Genomic DNA, 17,397 nt, shown 5'->3' on the forward strand with positions numbered 1-17,397 from the left:
ACAGAACACCTGCACTGGCGTGGCCTCACCTAAAGGTTTACCTGACCAAGAAAGCACAGCCTGAGTCTCCTGAAGACACTCCCCCGCCATCCCCTGGGCCAGGGCTGGGTTAGCGAAATTGGGGATGGACTGAACAGATGGCTTGGGGCTTCTGAGACACATCAGTCTCACATAGCGAAAACCTAAAACTCCCCACGATAACCTGCCGGCTCAGTGCACTCACACTTTAGTCTCTGTAATTCAGACTCTGCCCAGTGATATCTCTGGGTGGGACAAGAGGGAGCCAACCAGATCCAAACCACATCCAACGGCATCTGAGAAGGTTCATGAGTGGAGGGAGAGGCAGGGAAGCAAGCACAGGCCTGGAGGAGACACAGCTGAGATATGTGAGTGCCACAGGCAGCATGGACCAGAAGTGCAGAGAGGGTGAGCAAGAACTATGCCCCATCCCACCCCACATTCCCAGAGCTGTCCAGCAGCCACCACACCCCACCAGCTGGTGGGCAACACTCCCTAAACAGTTTGGCCTGCAGAGGCACAGAGTAAACTACCAGTCAATCAGCTCCACCCTAATCCCCAAGAAGCAGCTGAGGGGCCCCACCTGTGTCTCATCCTAATACCATCTGTGGAAATCAGTGGGCGTCCCACTCTGGCAGTTGGGTTCATCCTGCATACAGCCACCCAAGAACCTGCCCCATCCAAGGAGGCTTATCCCAACCAGCCACATAACTCCATGATCCCTGAAGTCCAAGCCACTGAGACACCTACATAGCACCAACACTGATTACGGTTGAAGAAGCAGTGGGGACACTACTAAGTTACCAGTGATACAGCATGTCCAAGCAACATCACAGGACACATCCTCCTGATTCCAACTTCCAGCCAGTGTGTACCTACGAAGGCAGAGGTGATGGCTCCAACAGTCTCTGCTACCCACGTGCAAGGTTTGGATGTAGTCTCCTGGCTTCCAGTTGACCCAGTCCCAGATGTTACAGGCATTTGGAAATGAATCAGCAGATGGAAACACATTTCTCTCTCTCTTTACACACACACACACACACACACACACACACACACACACACACACACATACACTTTCTCTCTCTCTTTAAGGTAAATAAAATATTTCCTAAAACAATGAAACACTTTTAGGCAAGCAAACATTTGTGTTATGACTGTTTCAGAAGAAGAAGAGGTAAGTATAGGAAATCTATTCCATGAAATAATTGATTTGAACTTTCCAGATTTGGAAAAAGATTCAGATGTCCAGGTCCAAGAGCCCAAAAGGATCTCTACTAAATTCAGAGATCCTTTACTGCCAAAAAAAACATTAAAGAGAATTCTTGAAACAGCAGTGGGCATTGTGGTATAGCTAGTTAAACCACCACATGCAATGCTGGCATCCAAAATGGGCAGAGGTTCAAGCCCTGGCCACTCCACTTCTGATCCACTTCTCTGCTCATGTGCCTGGGAAAACTGCAGAAGTGTCTGGCCCGCTGCACCCACATGAGCAACCAAAGAAAGTCCTACATCCTGCCTTTGGCCTGGCCCAACCACCTGGCCCATTTTTACAGCCTTTTGGGACATAAACTAGCAAATAGAAGGTCTCTGTCTCTCATTTTATCTCTACCTCTCCCTCCTTCCACAGAACTCTGACTTTCCAGTGCATACATCTTCAAACAATAAGTCTTTAACACCAAGAGGAAAGCATCAGTCAGCTAAAAGGGAATGCCTATTCATCAATGGCAAACTTTCCCTGAGGCCTTACAGTCAGGAGAGGATGGAGTGAAACATTCAAAATTCTGAAAGAAAAACAAAAATAATAATGCTATACCATCCAATAATGCTATACCCAGAAAGCTATCCTTCAGAGATAAAAGAGAAAAAATAATTTTTCACAGCAAGTAAAAATGGAAGGCATACATCACCAACGGACCCGCCCTACCAGAAATGCCTCAGGGAGTCCTATGTTAGAGGCTGGAGGATGGCAACCTCCATTAATAGAAACACACAAAAAGATAAACAGATACACAAAGAAACAAAAAAGGTAATGATGCATATTTTCATTCCTCTGGATTTGATTTGCCACATACTTCCTGACAATTTTTTTTTCACCTGTGTGAGTTAGAATTGTAGTTCTGTAATTCTATTCTTTTGCACTGATTAGGTTTTGATATCCAGGTTATGTTGTTCTCTTAAAATGGAAAGCATTTGGCCCATCCCCATTTTCTGAAAGAATATACTCTTAGTTTATTAGTTCTTTTTTAGATGTCTAGAGGAATTCAGCAGTGAAACTGCTTAGGCCTTCATGTTATCTTTGGAGGAAGATTTTAAAAATGAATTTAATTTCCTAAATGTACACAATGCTACCCAGATTGTTTTTCTTCCCGTGCCAGTTTTCTGATTTTGTGTTTTTGGAAGATCTATGTGTAGTTGGCATAAGCTGCCAAAATTGTTAGCATAAAATTGTTTAACATGCTTTTTAAAAAAAATAAAAATAGAGCTGCTCTTCAGTGCAACAACCCCACTTCTGGGTTCCATTAGCTAACGGAAATGAAATTAGCCAGCCAAAGAAACACCTGCATACGATGTTATTTTCTATTTTAATTTTTAATTTTATTTGAAAGGCAGAGATACACACACACACACACACACACACACACACACACACAGGGAGAAAGATCTTCCATCCACTTGTTCATTCCCCTAATGCTTACCACAACCCGTGCTGGAGAAGACCACAGCTAGAAGACTTGAAGCCCATATGGGTCGCCCATGGGAGTGACAAGGACTCGAGCCATACCTGCCTCCCAGGGTGTGCATTAGCTCATGGCTGGAGTCAGAAGTGGAGCTGAGACTCTAACCCAGGCGCTCTGATATGAATGTGGGTCTCCCGGGAGACTGTGGGGGAGGCATATCCACCACTGAACCGAGTGCCCAACTTACACCTGTCTCATTGCAGCACTATTTACAATACCCAGAACAGGTGCCATCCCAAGCAGTCATCAACAGTGAACAGATACAGCCAAGGTTTTATATATATGTATAAATCCATGGACTATCCCTCAGTCACAAAAAGGGTTTAAGTCCTATCATTTGCAACAATGTGGATAAGCCCAGAAGCCATGGTGGCAGTTGAAGTAAACCACACACAAAAAAGCAAATGCTGGACCCGGTACAGTAGCCTAGCTGCTAAAGTCCTCTCCTTGCACACCCAGGATCCCATAAGAGTGCTGGTTCTAAGCCCAGCAAATCCACTTCCCGTCCCGCTCCCTGCTTGTGGCCTGGGAAAGCAGTTAAGGATGGCCCAAAACCCTGGGATGCTGTACCTGCATGGGAGACCCGGAAGAGGCTCCTGGCTCAGCTCCAGTTATTGTGGCCACTTGGGGAGTAAATCATCAGATAGTAAATCATCATCTGTCTCTCCTCCTCTCTGTATATCTGACTTTCCAATAAAAATAAATAAATCTTTTTTTAAAAATTCTTCAGATGATAAATATGCTAATTGCTCTTACTTTAACATTATATAATGTATAAACATATCAAAATCTTACAATGGAGGCCAACTTATGGAACAAAGGGTTAAAGGCCCTAACTTGAAACACAAGCATCCCAAGTCAGAATCTCAACTGTTCTATTTCCAATTCAGCTTCCTGTTAATGTGCCCAGGAAAGCAACGAAGAAGGACGCAAGCACGGGGGCCTCTGTCATCCACATGGACTTACTGGCTGGAATAGCAGACTCTTCAGCTTTGGTCTGGCCAGTTCTGACTGTCGTGGCCATTTGGGGAGTGAAGCAGCAAATAAAAGATCTTTCTTTGGCTTGCCCTATCTTTCTCTCTGTGTATCTCTACATTAATACATACATCTTTTAAATATATATATAATATATTATCATTATATTATATAAGTTATGAAGATATATGAGAAATTTGATTTTAAACATTTATTTTTGTACAAAAACTTTTTTTGGAATCCATCCACACAAGGATCTTCAAAAAGCTCACTGAGGATTCACAAAGCAGAAAAGCTCTGTATGGATTTTTCACAAGGTTTTTGCACCAAGATAAGCATTTATTTCCTTAGAAACACGATAGGTGAAAAGGAGAGAGGCAGAGCTCTCCCATCAACTGATTCATTCTCCAAATATCCACAATAGCTGGGGCTGGATCAGAGCCAGGAGCTGGAAATGCTCGGCAGGTGACCCCACCTGGGTGGCAGGAGCCCTGTCACTGAAGCCATCCCCACTGCCTCCCTAGGCCAACATTCACAGCAAGCTGAGATCAGGAGTAAGAAGCAGGGTTCAAACCCAGGTTCTCTGATATGAAACAACAACACATATGTGCATACACACATGCATGCCCAGACACACACACACACACACACACACACACACACAGTTACTGTGGCAGAAATTTTTGCTTCACTTCCAAGGCCTTACTCACCTACTACATTCCTTAAAAAAAAAAAAAAAAAAACCTTCCTTTGCCTTCTCTGCTTCCCTCCTGCGCTCCCAGTCCGGCTCCTTCTCTGAGCCCATAGTCCCAGCCCAGCCCCAGAGGGTTGTGATTGAAACTGACTCCTGTCTCCCAGTAGTTCACTTGCATTCAATAGTTGCCATCTTGAAAATTAAAAGCCAAAGGACTTGGAGAAAGTTTGAGGGGACATCAGATTTCCATGGGGCTGGACTGAAGAGATTTCAACACTGGGGAACTTCATTACATAATGTCTCATCAGTTCTCCACGGCACCATTTTCCAGCCTGGGCCCAGCATGTGCTACTGAAAACAACGTTTTATTACCACTGCCGCCCACGCCACAAACCCAGCACACATCTCAATAAGCAAACCTTCCTAGTGCACAAATCTGAGGTGCGTGGTCGTCCAATGAATATTTATTACACAAGTCTTACAATTTCAGGGAACAGTCTCTTTTGGCAACCCCCTTGAGACCCGCTACGAAGCAAAATGAAGGCGTTACTACACGCGGACAGCCAGACACGAAGTACCTAGACGCTATGTCCCGACAGCGGACGGTGTGTTCAGCTCTTCCTGTACACCTTGTGAATTTAAATCATTTCATCCTGTCCCGGGTTTCCCTGTGCCTTTTAAACTTTTATGACTTAGGTTGTCAGCATGATGCAAGCCACGGAGACACAGCTTTTAAAATAAGGTTCTGAAGGTCTGGGGAAATTTGGTTGTTTGTGATTGTTCCTGAAGTGTACGGTACGTGAGAAACAGAATGTGTCTTCGCATCCTTAGAACTGAAGGCCCTGTCTTCCGTCAGGGCACGCATCCATTTTCCTTCCTTGCCTTGACGTAGGAGTTCAGCTTCAACCTTGATCGAGGAGTTTACAAAAGTAGGTTCTGTGTAGAGCAAAGGGCTGAGCTGAGTCGGGGAGGGGAGGCCTGGGGAAGCCACAGAGGAGCACCTGGCGTTGTGGGTGAGAACAGAGTGGGCAATTGGCAGGTGCCAAAGCGGCGCCGGCAGAGCTGAAGGCCACAGTCCAGGCTGCGGTCCGAGAAAATGCCAGTCCCCAAATGCTTGGAAAACTCCCACGACTTTACTCTTTGGTGCTGTGGCAGGAGAGGCAGCACAGACAATATCCCCCCACCCCAACCCCCAGATATAACTTGTCTGCGGGAGCAATTAGGAACGGTTCTGCCGGAATTTGAAAAGCGCTTTAGGAAGTAAGTCTGTGACACCAAGGAATTCGGAAAGGATTGTAATGTGGTTTATCTCTTAATTGCATCTGATGTGTTCCCTCTCGAGCAGTGGCTTTTACAACATATGAACTTATGAAGCAGTTTTTGAACCTCAATTAAAAATAACTACCGTTTCTTTTCTTTAGGAAAAAAAAAGGGGGGGCTGATACAGTGGCATAACAGGCTAATTCTAATTCTCTGTCTGAGGCATCAGTACCCCATATGGGTGTCAGTTCAAATTCCAGTTCCTCCTCTTCCTAATCCAGCTCCCTGCTTATGGCTTGGGAAAGCAGCAGAAGATGGCCCAAAGCCTGCGCCCCTTCACCCACAGGGGAAACCTGGAAGAATCTCCTGTTTTGCTTCAGACTGGCTCAGCTCTGACTGTTGTAATCATTTAGAGCAGTAAAGCAGCAGGTGCAAGGTTTCTCTCTCTTTCCCTCCCTCCCTCTCTCCTCTTTCTCTAGTTCTGACTTATTTTTTAAATAAATAAATCTTTTTAAAAAAAAATAGCTGTGGGGCCCGGCGCGGTGGCGCAAGTGGTTAAGTCCTCGCCTTGCACGCCCGGGATCCCATATGGGCGCCGGTTCTAATCCCGGCAGCCCTGCTTCCCTTCCAGCTCCCTGCCTGTGGCCCGGGAAGGCAGTCGAGGACGGCCCAAGGCTTTGGGACCCTGCACCCGCGTGGGAGACCCGGAAGAGGCTCCTGGCTTCGGATCGGCATAGTATCGGCCCGTTGCGCTCACTTGGGGAGTGAATCATCGGATGGAAGATCTTCCTCTCTGTCTCTCCTCTCTGTATATCCGCCTTTCCAATGAAAAATAATAAAAATAAATCTTTAAAAAAAAATAAAAAAAAATAGCTGTGGTTTTTTTTTTCACTTAATAAACTCTCTGGAAGAGAAAAATAAAGAATCTATGTTTCTATAGAAAGTAACTGGTGACTTTAACTTACCCAAAAATACTTGCTGAAACCTAGGAGCCATAGTGACACCACTGAGGCATCCCACGAAAGCTGAAGAGACAGCTGCATCTGCTCAGAAGTCAGTCGCTGGAACTGGCGTTGTAACACAGCAACTTAAGCTACTGTCTGCAATAGCAGCATCCTTTAAAATCCAAGCATGGGTGCAAATCTCAGCTGTTCCACTTCAAAACCTGCCGATGAACCAGAGAAAACAGTTAAAGACAGGCCAAGCACTTGAGTCCCTTCCACTCACACGGGAGACCTCGGAGATGCTGGCTCTGGACTTTAGCCTGGCCCAGCCCTGGAGGCTGTGACTGTTTGGGAGGTGACCCTGGGAATGACAGATCTTTCTCCCTTCTTCCTTCTGTCCTTTCTCTTTCGGTCTGCCTTCCAAATAAATATATATTTTTCTTTTTTTTTTTTAAGATGTATTTGTTTTTATTGAAAAGTCAGATTTACAGAGAGAAGTAGAGACAGAGAAAGATCTTCCGTCTGCTGCTGATTCACTTCCCAAGTGGTCACAACAGCCAGAGCTGAGCTGGTGCAAAACTAGGAGCCAGGAGCTTCTCCAGGTCTCCCATGTGGGTGCAAGGTTCCAAGGCTTTAGGCTGTCTTCTACTGCTTTTTCAGGCCACAAGCAAGGAGCTGGATGAGAAGTGGGGTGGCTGGGATACAAACCGGCACCCACATGGGATCCCAGCACATGCAAAGCGAGGACTTTAGCCACTAGGCCACCATGTCAGGTCTAAATCTTTTTTTTTTTTTTAAAGAAGTTAGTTACTATTTTAAGAACACATATGTGAAACACAGGGGGTGATGGAGATGGCCCCAGTGAGGGAGCTGGGCCACTATTCTCACTGGTGAGCAGGAGAGCTGGGAGGGGGCAAATCAGGCCGGACAAGGCCACATATGATGACCTACATGTGGGCTGGATCAGGGAAAAGCCAGGCTGGGCTGACTGTACCTTCTGGTACAGGCATAAGCCAGGATTGGTGTGGATTGGTTGGACTTTGCTGTAGCATCAGCTGGCAGATACTGGCACAGGGGCCAAATTCTATCAGGCACAGGCATGGCCTAGACAGATGGTGGCACTTGCTGACACCAGTGTGGATTGGATAGTGGGATTGGTTGGGACAAACTGGGCTTCAATAACCATCAGCATGTATGAGAGCTGAATGGGATGTGGGACAGACCAGACCAGTCTGCTGTGCACACTGACAAGCACAAGGACCAGGGCAGGGGTGGGCCTGGTCAGGGTTTTTGTGGGTCACTCCACAAAACCAGGCTGCAGCTCCCACTGGTTTATGTAAAGGCCGAGTATGGGGTGGGCAGGATTGGGCTGGACTCCAACACCCATCAGGTTTCATAAAACACGAGGCTGGAGATAGAACTGACCCAGCAACTGCAACTACCAGTGAGTGCGTAGGCTGATTTGGGTGCCAGATGGTGCCAGACCCTATATTTGCAAACACATACAATAATCAGGTCTGGAATGGCCTCAGGTTTCTTGGGCAATTCCCTACCAACTGAAGAGCTGGACTCAGAACCCTAACCATGGAAAGAATTGCAGGTTCCATGGGCTGACTGTGGGAGTGGATGTGTCAGAGTTGGGCCTCCTCAGTGGCTCAGACGGAGCAAAGGACAGCATATCATCGGAGCCTCCAGAGGACACCTGGTACCATAGCAGAGGACAGAGGATGGAACAAATTGATCAACTACCCCAGGCAATCACTGGCAGTGAAGATTTGGGCAGACAGAGACACTAAAGTGAACCAGAGCAACCAGTGGATTCAGGAGAGATTTTATCGTGATTGGAGTGTTAGGATCACCAGCAATTCAGGACTGTTGAACTATCAAAACCTCTTGAGACATTCACGGTGTTGTAAATTTCTATTTTTCTTTCTGTTGTTGATTTTGTATTGTGGCTTTTCATTTAAGAGGGATGTGTGGTGACTGTGTAATGGAAACTATCATGTCTAGATGTGGAAAAAAAATAAATTATTATTTTAAGGATATTTTACCCAAAAACAAGGACTGAACTATCTACATGTAATTCTGTGAAGAATTACTTTTCATTCTATGTAAACAGATGTTTTGCATCCGAGTTTTCTCATGCACATTGGAAAAATGGAGTCAAGGAACATACATTTAGAGCAATGGCTAAGGCACTGCTTGGGATGCCCAAACCCGTGTTGAGCAGTGTGGGTACAAACTCTGGTTCTGCTCCAGATCGCAGCTTCCTGTTGGAGCCCATTGGGAAGAAGCCAATGGCGGCTCAAGTTCATTCAGGGGGAGGCCTAAACTGAGTTTCTGAGCAGTAGGCATTTGGACAATGAGTTAATGATTGTGAGTGCTGTCTTTTGCAAATAAGAACATAAATAAATTTCTTTCTTTCTTTCTTTCTTTTTTAATTTGAAAAGCAGAGTTTCAGAGAGAGAGGGAGAGACAGAGAGATCTGGCTCACTCTCCAAATGGCCACAGCAGCTAGGGCAGGGCAAAGAGCTTCTTGTGGGTCTGCCACATGGGTGCAGGAGTCATCCTCCACTGCTTCCTCAGGCACATTAGCAGAGAGTGGCATCAAAAGTAGAGTAGCCAAGATAGGAACTGGAATTGGCATCACCAGCACCATGGGCAGAGGCCTAGCCTATTGTACCATGGCACCCGTTCCAATTTTTAAATTCAAGTATTCAAATATAAGTAAAACTTTCAGAAATTAATCCTATTAAAGGTGAAAAATGTGTGACATTATGAATGTTACTATAATTTCAGCTTTAAAAGCCCAACATTAAAAATAAAGGCATTTGGGCTGGGTACAATAGCGTAGTGGTTAAAGTCCTCGCCTTGCATGCCCAGGATCCCATATGGGCACCGATTCTAATCCCAGCAGCCCTGCTTCCCATCCAGCTCCCTGCTTGTGGCCTGGGAAAGCAGTCGAGGATGACACAAAGCTTTGGGACCCTGTACCCATATGGGAGACCCGGGAGAATTTCCTGGCTCCTGGCTCCTGCCTTCAGATTGGCTCAGCTCCAGCCGTTGAGGCCACTTGGGGAGTGAATCATCGGATGGAAGATTTTCCCCTCTCTCTCTCTCTCTCTCCTCCTCTCTATATATCTGGTTTTCCAATAAAAATAAATAAAATCGGGCCCGGTGCGGTGGTGCAGTGGTTAAGCTCCTCGCCTTGCACGCCTGGGATCCCATATGGGTGCCGGTTCTGATCCTGGCAGCCCCTCTTCCCTTCCAGCTCCCTGCCTGTGGCCCGGGAAAGCAGTCGAGGACGGCCCAAAGCCTTGGGACCCTGCACCCACGTGGGAGACCCTGAAGAGGCTCCTGGCTTCGGATTGGCATAGCATCGGCCGTTACGCTCACTTGGGGAGTGAATCATCGGATGGAAGATCTTTCTCTCTGTCTCTCCTCTCTGTATATCCACCTTTCCAATAAAAAAATAATAAAAATAAATCTTTAAAATAAATAAATAAATAAATAAAATCTTTTAAAAAAAAGAAAAAGAAAGGCATTTACTGTTGGCAGTAATAGTTACAGATACAAAGATTGATAAGCAATGTTCTCTTGAAGCTGCAAATCTATAGAAAAGCAATGTTCTCAGATTCAGGAATTAACTTTCAAGCAAGTTTGATCTTCCAACCAAATTAGAAGCTGTATCTATCAAAATGTACAAAATTTTACATTGATATTTATATGCAGAATCGCTGAACTATAAAATCACGGCAAAGCTAAAATTACAAAACAAAAGCAGGGAGACAACATGGTGACATACAGGCCCTGCCTGTAAGCACCTGCGTCCCATCTGGGCTGCTCCATTTCTGATCCAGCTCCCTGCTTATGGTTTAAGCAACAGAGAATGATCTAAGGTATTGGATCCCTGCAACCACATGGGAAGCCTGGATAAAGCTCCTGGCTTAGGCCTGACCCCAGACTCAGCTGTTGTGGCCAATTTACGGGGTGAACCAACAGGTGAAAGAGCTTTCTCTTTGTCTCTTCTTCTCTCTCTTTGTTACTCTTTCTTTGAAAGAAATACATCTTGAAAACAGATGCTGCCGCTCAGGACAACCACATCCCATATCAGATTGTCAATCTAAGTCCTTGCTACTCTGTGCTTCCAATACCACTTCCTGATAATATCGTCTAAAGCCAGGAACATCTTGTGAGTCTCCCACGCAGGTGCAGGGTTCCAAGAACTTGGGCCGTCTTCCACTGCTTTCTCAGGTCACAAAGAGCTGGGTCAGAAGTGGAACAGCTGGGACACTATCCTGCATCCATATGGCATGCCAGGGCCACAGGGTGAAGGATCAGACTGCTGTGTCCCACACTGGCCACACCATGTATCTATTTTTATTTAATTATTTTATTTTTATAATCTTCACATAATTGATTAGGGCACAAAGGGTCAAGGGCTACAGTAAAGTGGGTAAGACCATTGTTTCTACATTCTTTTTTTCTCCTCTATCTGGGGTAAGGGGTGAGATAAAGGAAGAAACCCCACCCAGTCTCCCACCCATCCCAGGGTCTCCAACATGGAGCATGCTCCGAGGGCACTGCTCAAGTGGTTTAGATAGTTCAACAGTTCTGAATTGCTGCCAATCTCACCATTCCAAGCATGATAAAATCTCTTCAGAATCTACTGGCTGACTTAGTCCACCTTAGAGTCTCCGTTTGCCAGATTTTCACTGCCAACACATGGTTGGAGTAGATGATCGATTTGTTCTGATCTCCATGCTCCAATGTACTGCCATATCCTCCGTGTGCACCTGGATACGTTGTCACTGCTCCATCTGAACTTCTGAAGAGGCTCAGCTTTGACACTCGCACAGCATACTCAGACCATGGAACCTACACTTCTCTTCATGGCTAGGGTTCTGAAATCAGTAGTTCAATTGAAGGGATCCCAAAGAAACTTTGTCTGAGGTGATTCCAGACCTGATTCTTGTGTGTACATGGCAGTACAGGGTCCGGCAAAGTCCATTATCCCAATCAGTTTATGCATATGCTGGTGGTTGCAATTGCTGGATCAGTTCTGTTTCCAGCCATCTTCTACCCAAACAAATGGGTGTTGGAGCCCATCCCAATCTGCAGAGTGAATGGTGCCTGACAGATGCTTAGTACACAAATGCATTAAGGAATCCTCAGTGAAACTACCGGAAAGGAGAAGTAAGTAATAGTGAGAGAGGGAACCAGAAAAGGGGATGGGAAGCTGGAGACCCAGTGTACCAGGGCAATGCAGTGGGTATGAGGGTGCTGAAGAAAGATGGCTGGGAAGCAGAGGACACAGGAGCACAGGAGGACAGATGGGGAACCACTTACTTGGGTTTTTTGTTGTTTTTGTTTTTCTTCTAAAGCCTGTTCTGGGAAGCAGAGGAGAGAAAGCAGCAGCCAGCCTGAGGCCAGTGCAGAGTGAAGGAGGACCAAAGGAAGCAGCTAGAAGTTGGGGGAATCGTTGGTGGAGGACATCTAATGTGCCCTTCCCTCCCGCTCCTTCTTTCTCCCTTCCCCATCCCCTTCCTCTCTCTCCCTTTTCTCTCCACTTCCTCTTTCCTCCCCCTTCTTTTCCCATCCCCTTCCTCCTCCCTCCCCCACCTCACTTCCCCTTTGGAGCACTCTCCAGGCTGACCAGTTGTGTGTGCCCTGGCCAGTGGCCTCTGTTCTGCCCACCTGGTGTTCTCTGGTGCACCGCAGCATACAGGAAGGTTTCGTCTTGCCTCTTTATCTCCCGATGCCAATCAGAGAGGACAACCCACTTCCTCCCTGGGTTTTCCTAATCAACTGGTAGCAGCCTAGCTGTGGGAAGATTACACCTGCAGAACAGGTGGGCCAGGGAGAATCCCAAAAGCCAGATCAAGCATGGATCAAACACCTGCTTCAAGCATCAACCTCACACAGCTCGCTTGTCTTCAGATCTCACTCAGCTGCCAAAGGCACACAGCCACTTAAGTTTCGGCATCTGAACCCAGACAGTTCCACACTCAGTGTGGCTCCTGTCAAAACTAATCAGGGTCACACATTCTCAATGGACTTCTTGCCATAGTAGATGAGCCTTGAACTTGTTCACAGCACACTTCAGATGCTTTCTTCTCTGCAAGTGTGCCAGCGTGGAGCCAGCTGGTTTATTTTCTTTAATCAGTTTTAAAGGTGAACTCAGAAAACATCTTCACAATCACAATGCTTATGGTCAGACTCATTCCAGTTTACTCCTGGCCTGATCCCCTCAAGGTCTTTTTGTGGCTTGAAGCTGCTGGCCCACAGAGATCTTGAAAAGGTACATGGCAGGCAGCTGGCACAAGAATGAAGTCAGCCCACGTGGGATGCCCACACTCCATGTTAGAATGCTGAGTTCATGTCTGGCATCTTTGCTTCTGGTCCAGTCTCCCTGGGACATAGCAGATGATGACTTAAGCAGATGGGTCCCCTACCACCAATATGCAAAAACAATGGCCCAATTACTAATCCCCCCTGCTCTTCAAGTGTGGTCATCCCAAATGAGTGTGGGTTCATGTCCCAGAGGCTCCACTTCCCATTCAGCTCCCTGCTTATGGCCTGGGAAGGTTGGCTCAGCTCCAACCATTGTGACCCTTTGAGGAGTGAACCAGCAAATGGAAGATCTTTCTCTGTCTTTCCTCTTTCTATAAATGTGGCTCCAATAAAAATGGGTAAATCTTGAAGAAAACCAAGAAAGGTCTGGATTGAGTTCTAGGCTCTGACTTCGGCCTAGTCAGCCCCTTTAGGGAATGAATAAGCAGACAGAAGATCTCTCTTTCTTTCTCTCTCACTCTCTCAGCCTCATGCTCTCTTTCAATAGACATAAAATTAATAAATAAGCATAAAACAAGAGAAAAAGAGAAGCTGGCCTCTCTGACCAGAGCCATATCTTACGTCTTGCCTCCACCTGACTCTTTCCAACCTCTGAATCTTCATTTTTCTCAGCTACTGGCTGTCAGTGCAATCCACTCATTGGTTCATTTACTTCCTCATTCATCCAAGATCCGTGGCTAGCTTCTTTCGGGGGTCTTCATTAGCACCCCAAAACTTTTGCCGTTCATGTGTTCTAGTTGCCAGCAGTCAAGTGGTATTAAACAAAGGCCAGAAAACAAGTGATTTATTTCTCTATAAAGTCAGTGCCTCTGGGTCTCAGCCAGACCCTAGAGGATACCAGGCAAATCTTAGGCTTGTCGATGTTTGATGCCTCCACTATGGCTTTCTGACAGCTGTTTCCAATCGTCCTCAACCTTCTCATTTCTCAGCCTTGTGCCTGTTTAGTTTGCCTCCCACAGACAAGCACGCACCTTGTTCCCCTGCCAAAGTCCAGATCAGCCCAGCCTATTCCCTCCTAACTTAAAAACCAATGGCCTGGATGCTCATTCACACTCACATTTTGCCTACAGTTTCAGGGGGATCCAGGACCCACTGGTTCCACTATTCTGAAATTTTCATGTTGTGGCCATGTGGCATAATGGGCTAAAACTGCCCCTTGCAGCACCAAGCATCCCATATTGGAATGTTGGTTTGAGATCCACACACTCCATTTTCAATCCAGCTTCCTGCTAATGATCCCGAGAAGACAAGAAAGTATGGCCCAGTCCTTGGCTCCCTGTCATCCATGTGGGAGAGACCCAGCTAAAGCTCCTGGCTATCAGAGCTCTGTCCGTGGTCTGTCCCTCAGCCCCACTTCTCACTGTGCCTCCCTGAGTCAGAACACTGAGTGGCTCTGTTGACAGTTTCCCGAAAGCACCATGCCACTTAGTGCACCCATGCTCCCCATACCAAACTTTTTTTTAAAAAGATTTTTATTTATTTATTTATTTTTAAAGATGGGGGGGTGTGGTAGCCTAGTGGCTAAAGTCCTCGCCTTGCATGTACCAGGATCTCACATGGACACCAGATCTTGTCCCGGCTACTCTACCTCCCATCCAGCTCCCTGCTTGTGGCCTGGGAAAGTAGTAGAGAATGGCCCAAATGGTTGCAAAGGCCGGAGCTGAGTTGATCTGGAGCTTTCTTTGGGTTTCCCACATGGATGCAGGCTCTAAGACTTTGGGCTATCTTCAGCTGCTTTCCCAGTTCGTAAGCAGAAAACTGGATAGAAAGTGGAACACCTGGGACACGAACCAATGTCTGTATGAAATCCCAGAACTTGCAAGGTGAGGATTTAGTCATTGGACCATCACATGAGCCCTCTTATCCAGGTCTTAAGGACTATGCTGATGCCAGTGTGCAGCTAGGCTAAGAATGCATCAACAAGGGGGCTTAACAAAGCTCATGGAAATGGAGTTAGAGAATAAACGGCTTGGTACAAACATTTTGGATATCTGTATATAGACTGCTTTCAAAGCATGCACTGTCCACAGATCTTTTGAACACCTCTTACATAACACTGTATGATTTTATTCATGTCTTTTGACCCCAAAAATTCAACTTCCTTGATGCTATTCATTAATCTTTTTCTAATTAGTGCCCAGCACATACAATATTGGTCAGGATTCCTATATATATGTAATATATTCATGTATGAATAATTTATTCTCCATATATATGGAAAGAGAACTTCATAAAAAGTTGAGAAATCCCACATAAGTACATTTTTCATGAATTACAACAGTCTCAGATGCATAGGTTTCAAAATGTTTTTGCATAATGGTTAAAGTCCTTGCCTTGAACACGCCAAGATCCCATATGGGCGCCAGTTCTAATCCCAGCAGCCCCACTTCCCATCCAGCTCCCTGCTTGTGGCCTGAGAAAGCAGTCAAGAATGGCCCAAAGCCTTGGGACCCTGCATCCACATGAGAGACCCAGAAAAAAGTTCCTGGCTCCTGGCTTCGGATCGGAGCAGCACCAGCCGTTGCACTCACTTGGGGAGTGAATCATCGGATGGAAGATCTTTCTCTCTGCCTCTCCTCCTCTCTGTACATCTGCCTTTCCAATAAAATAAATAAATCTAAAAATAAATGTTTTTGCAGCAAACTCGGTTTACCTTTTAATCCATTTTTCTACAGCTTTGTTGAAGTAGTCTCATGTGGCTATAGATTTAGATATATGAGAGGGGGACTAATTGGGGGCATGTGTCACCTGATGTCCAGGGCCTCAGCAGAGCCACGGCCAGGCTGCTTGTGCTGTGGCTCAGTCCAAGTCCAAGGGCCTCAGGACCAGGGACGCTGCAGGCCGGGCAGCCTGGAGTTCTGCCATCCAGTGTCCCCGCTGCTGAGGAAACCATCCCTTTTCCTTCACTGCATTTGTTCCATCCAGGTCCCGGTGGCTTGGAGGGGCCCAATCTGCAGTGAGGTTAAATCTTCCCCTGCTTAGTCCGTTGATTCCTGTGCCAATCTCCTGACAAACACACTCGTTTTTGCAGGATCGATTTATTTATTTAGAATGGGAGAGGTGTTGAAACAGAGAAAGGGAGACAGATTTTTCCATTTATTGATACACTCCCCAGAGGGCCTGAGCAGCCACCAACAGGCCAGGCAGGAGCTAAGAGCCACGAGCTTCTTCCAGAGCTCCCACTCAGGGAAGAGGGACCCAAATACTTGGGTCATCCTTTGTAGCTTTTTCTTAACACACCAGCAGGGAATTGAATCAAAAGTGGGCCAGCTGGGACACAAACCAGCACCCATATGGGATGGCAGGGTTGCCAGGGTCCTCACAGGCAATGGCTGAACCTGCACACCACCATGCTGGTCCCCAAACACACCCAGACATAATATCATACACCTGTTCTCTAAGTGTTCCTAGTCTAATTGATTCATAAAATGAAGCATCATACATACTATGTTCATTTACTGTTTGTGGAATAAGTGAAAGAATTAAAAATGACTGAATGAACCACCCTCACAGAATCGATGATCCTTTTAGATGCCGAAACATCCAGAATACCAATGGACGCTGAACTGGAAGGATAGGCCACAAGGTATTTTTTCTCCAGGATGAGAGATCCAAGGCTGAGATCAAGTCCATAAAAGGGCAAAGAGGGTGGGTTAGCCAGGGGGTGAGATATTGAAGCAAAGAGAGGTTTTGTTAAGGCTTGATTTGTTCTTTAAGATACATTTACTTATTTGAAAGAGTTTCAAAGAGAGAGAGAGAAAGACAGCAGAAAAGGGGTTTCTGCATCATCGCTGTGAATGAAAGCAGAAAGCGAAACTATCTGAAAAGCAACACCGCCCCCTAGTGGCACTTGGAATAAAGGTTTCTATACCCGAGTCCCGGTAGGGACTGTCCTTGGAAGCTGCGGGCTGCTGCACTGTGGTCAAGATTCCTCACTTTATATGATTTAACCTTCCCAACCACCCCTTACAGAAAGATACAGCATACAGCCGAGGGTTTCAGTAATGGACTCTGGCAGCCTGGCTACCTCATTCTCTGCTTATTGTCTCTCCCACTTCCCATCTCCGCAATTCAGACAGCTTACTGAAGCCCTCCGCACTACAGGGCCCTTGCAAAAGTTCACAGAAAATGAAAGTAGGAGTGGGCGCTGTGGCACGGCACATTGAACTGCCGTTTGCAACCTCCACGTCCCACATCGGAGTGTGAGCTCAAGTCTCAGCTCCTTGACTTGCAATCCAGCTCCCTGATAGCGATCCTGGGAAAGTGGTAAAGGATGGCCCGGTGTGAAACCCAGAGGAATCTCCTGGCTCCCGGTTTCAGACCAGCCCAGCTCTGGCCATTGCAGCCATTTGGATGGAAGATCTTTCTGCCTTTTTTTCTCTCTGTAAATCTGATTTGCCTTTCCAATAAA

This window comes from Ochotona curzoniae, unplaced genomic scaffold (genome assembly GCF_017591425.1).
Source record: "Ochotona curzoniae isolate NIBS_2020 unplaced genomic scaffold, NIBS_Ocur_1.0 contig_1014, whole genome shotgun sequence".
NCBI classification, from domain to species: domain Eukaryota; kingdom Metazoa; phylum Chordata; class Mammalia; order Lagomorpha; family Ochotonidae; genus Ochotona; species Ochotona curzoniae.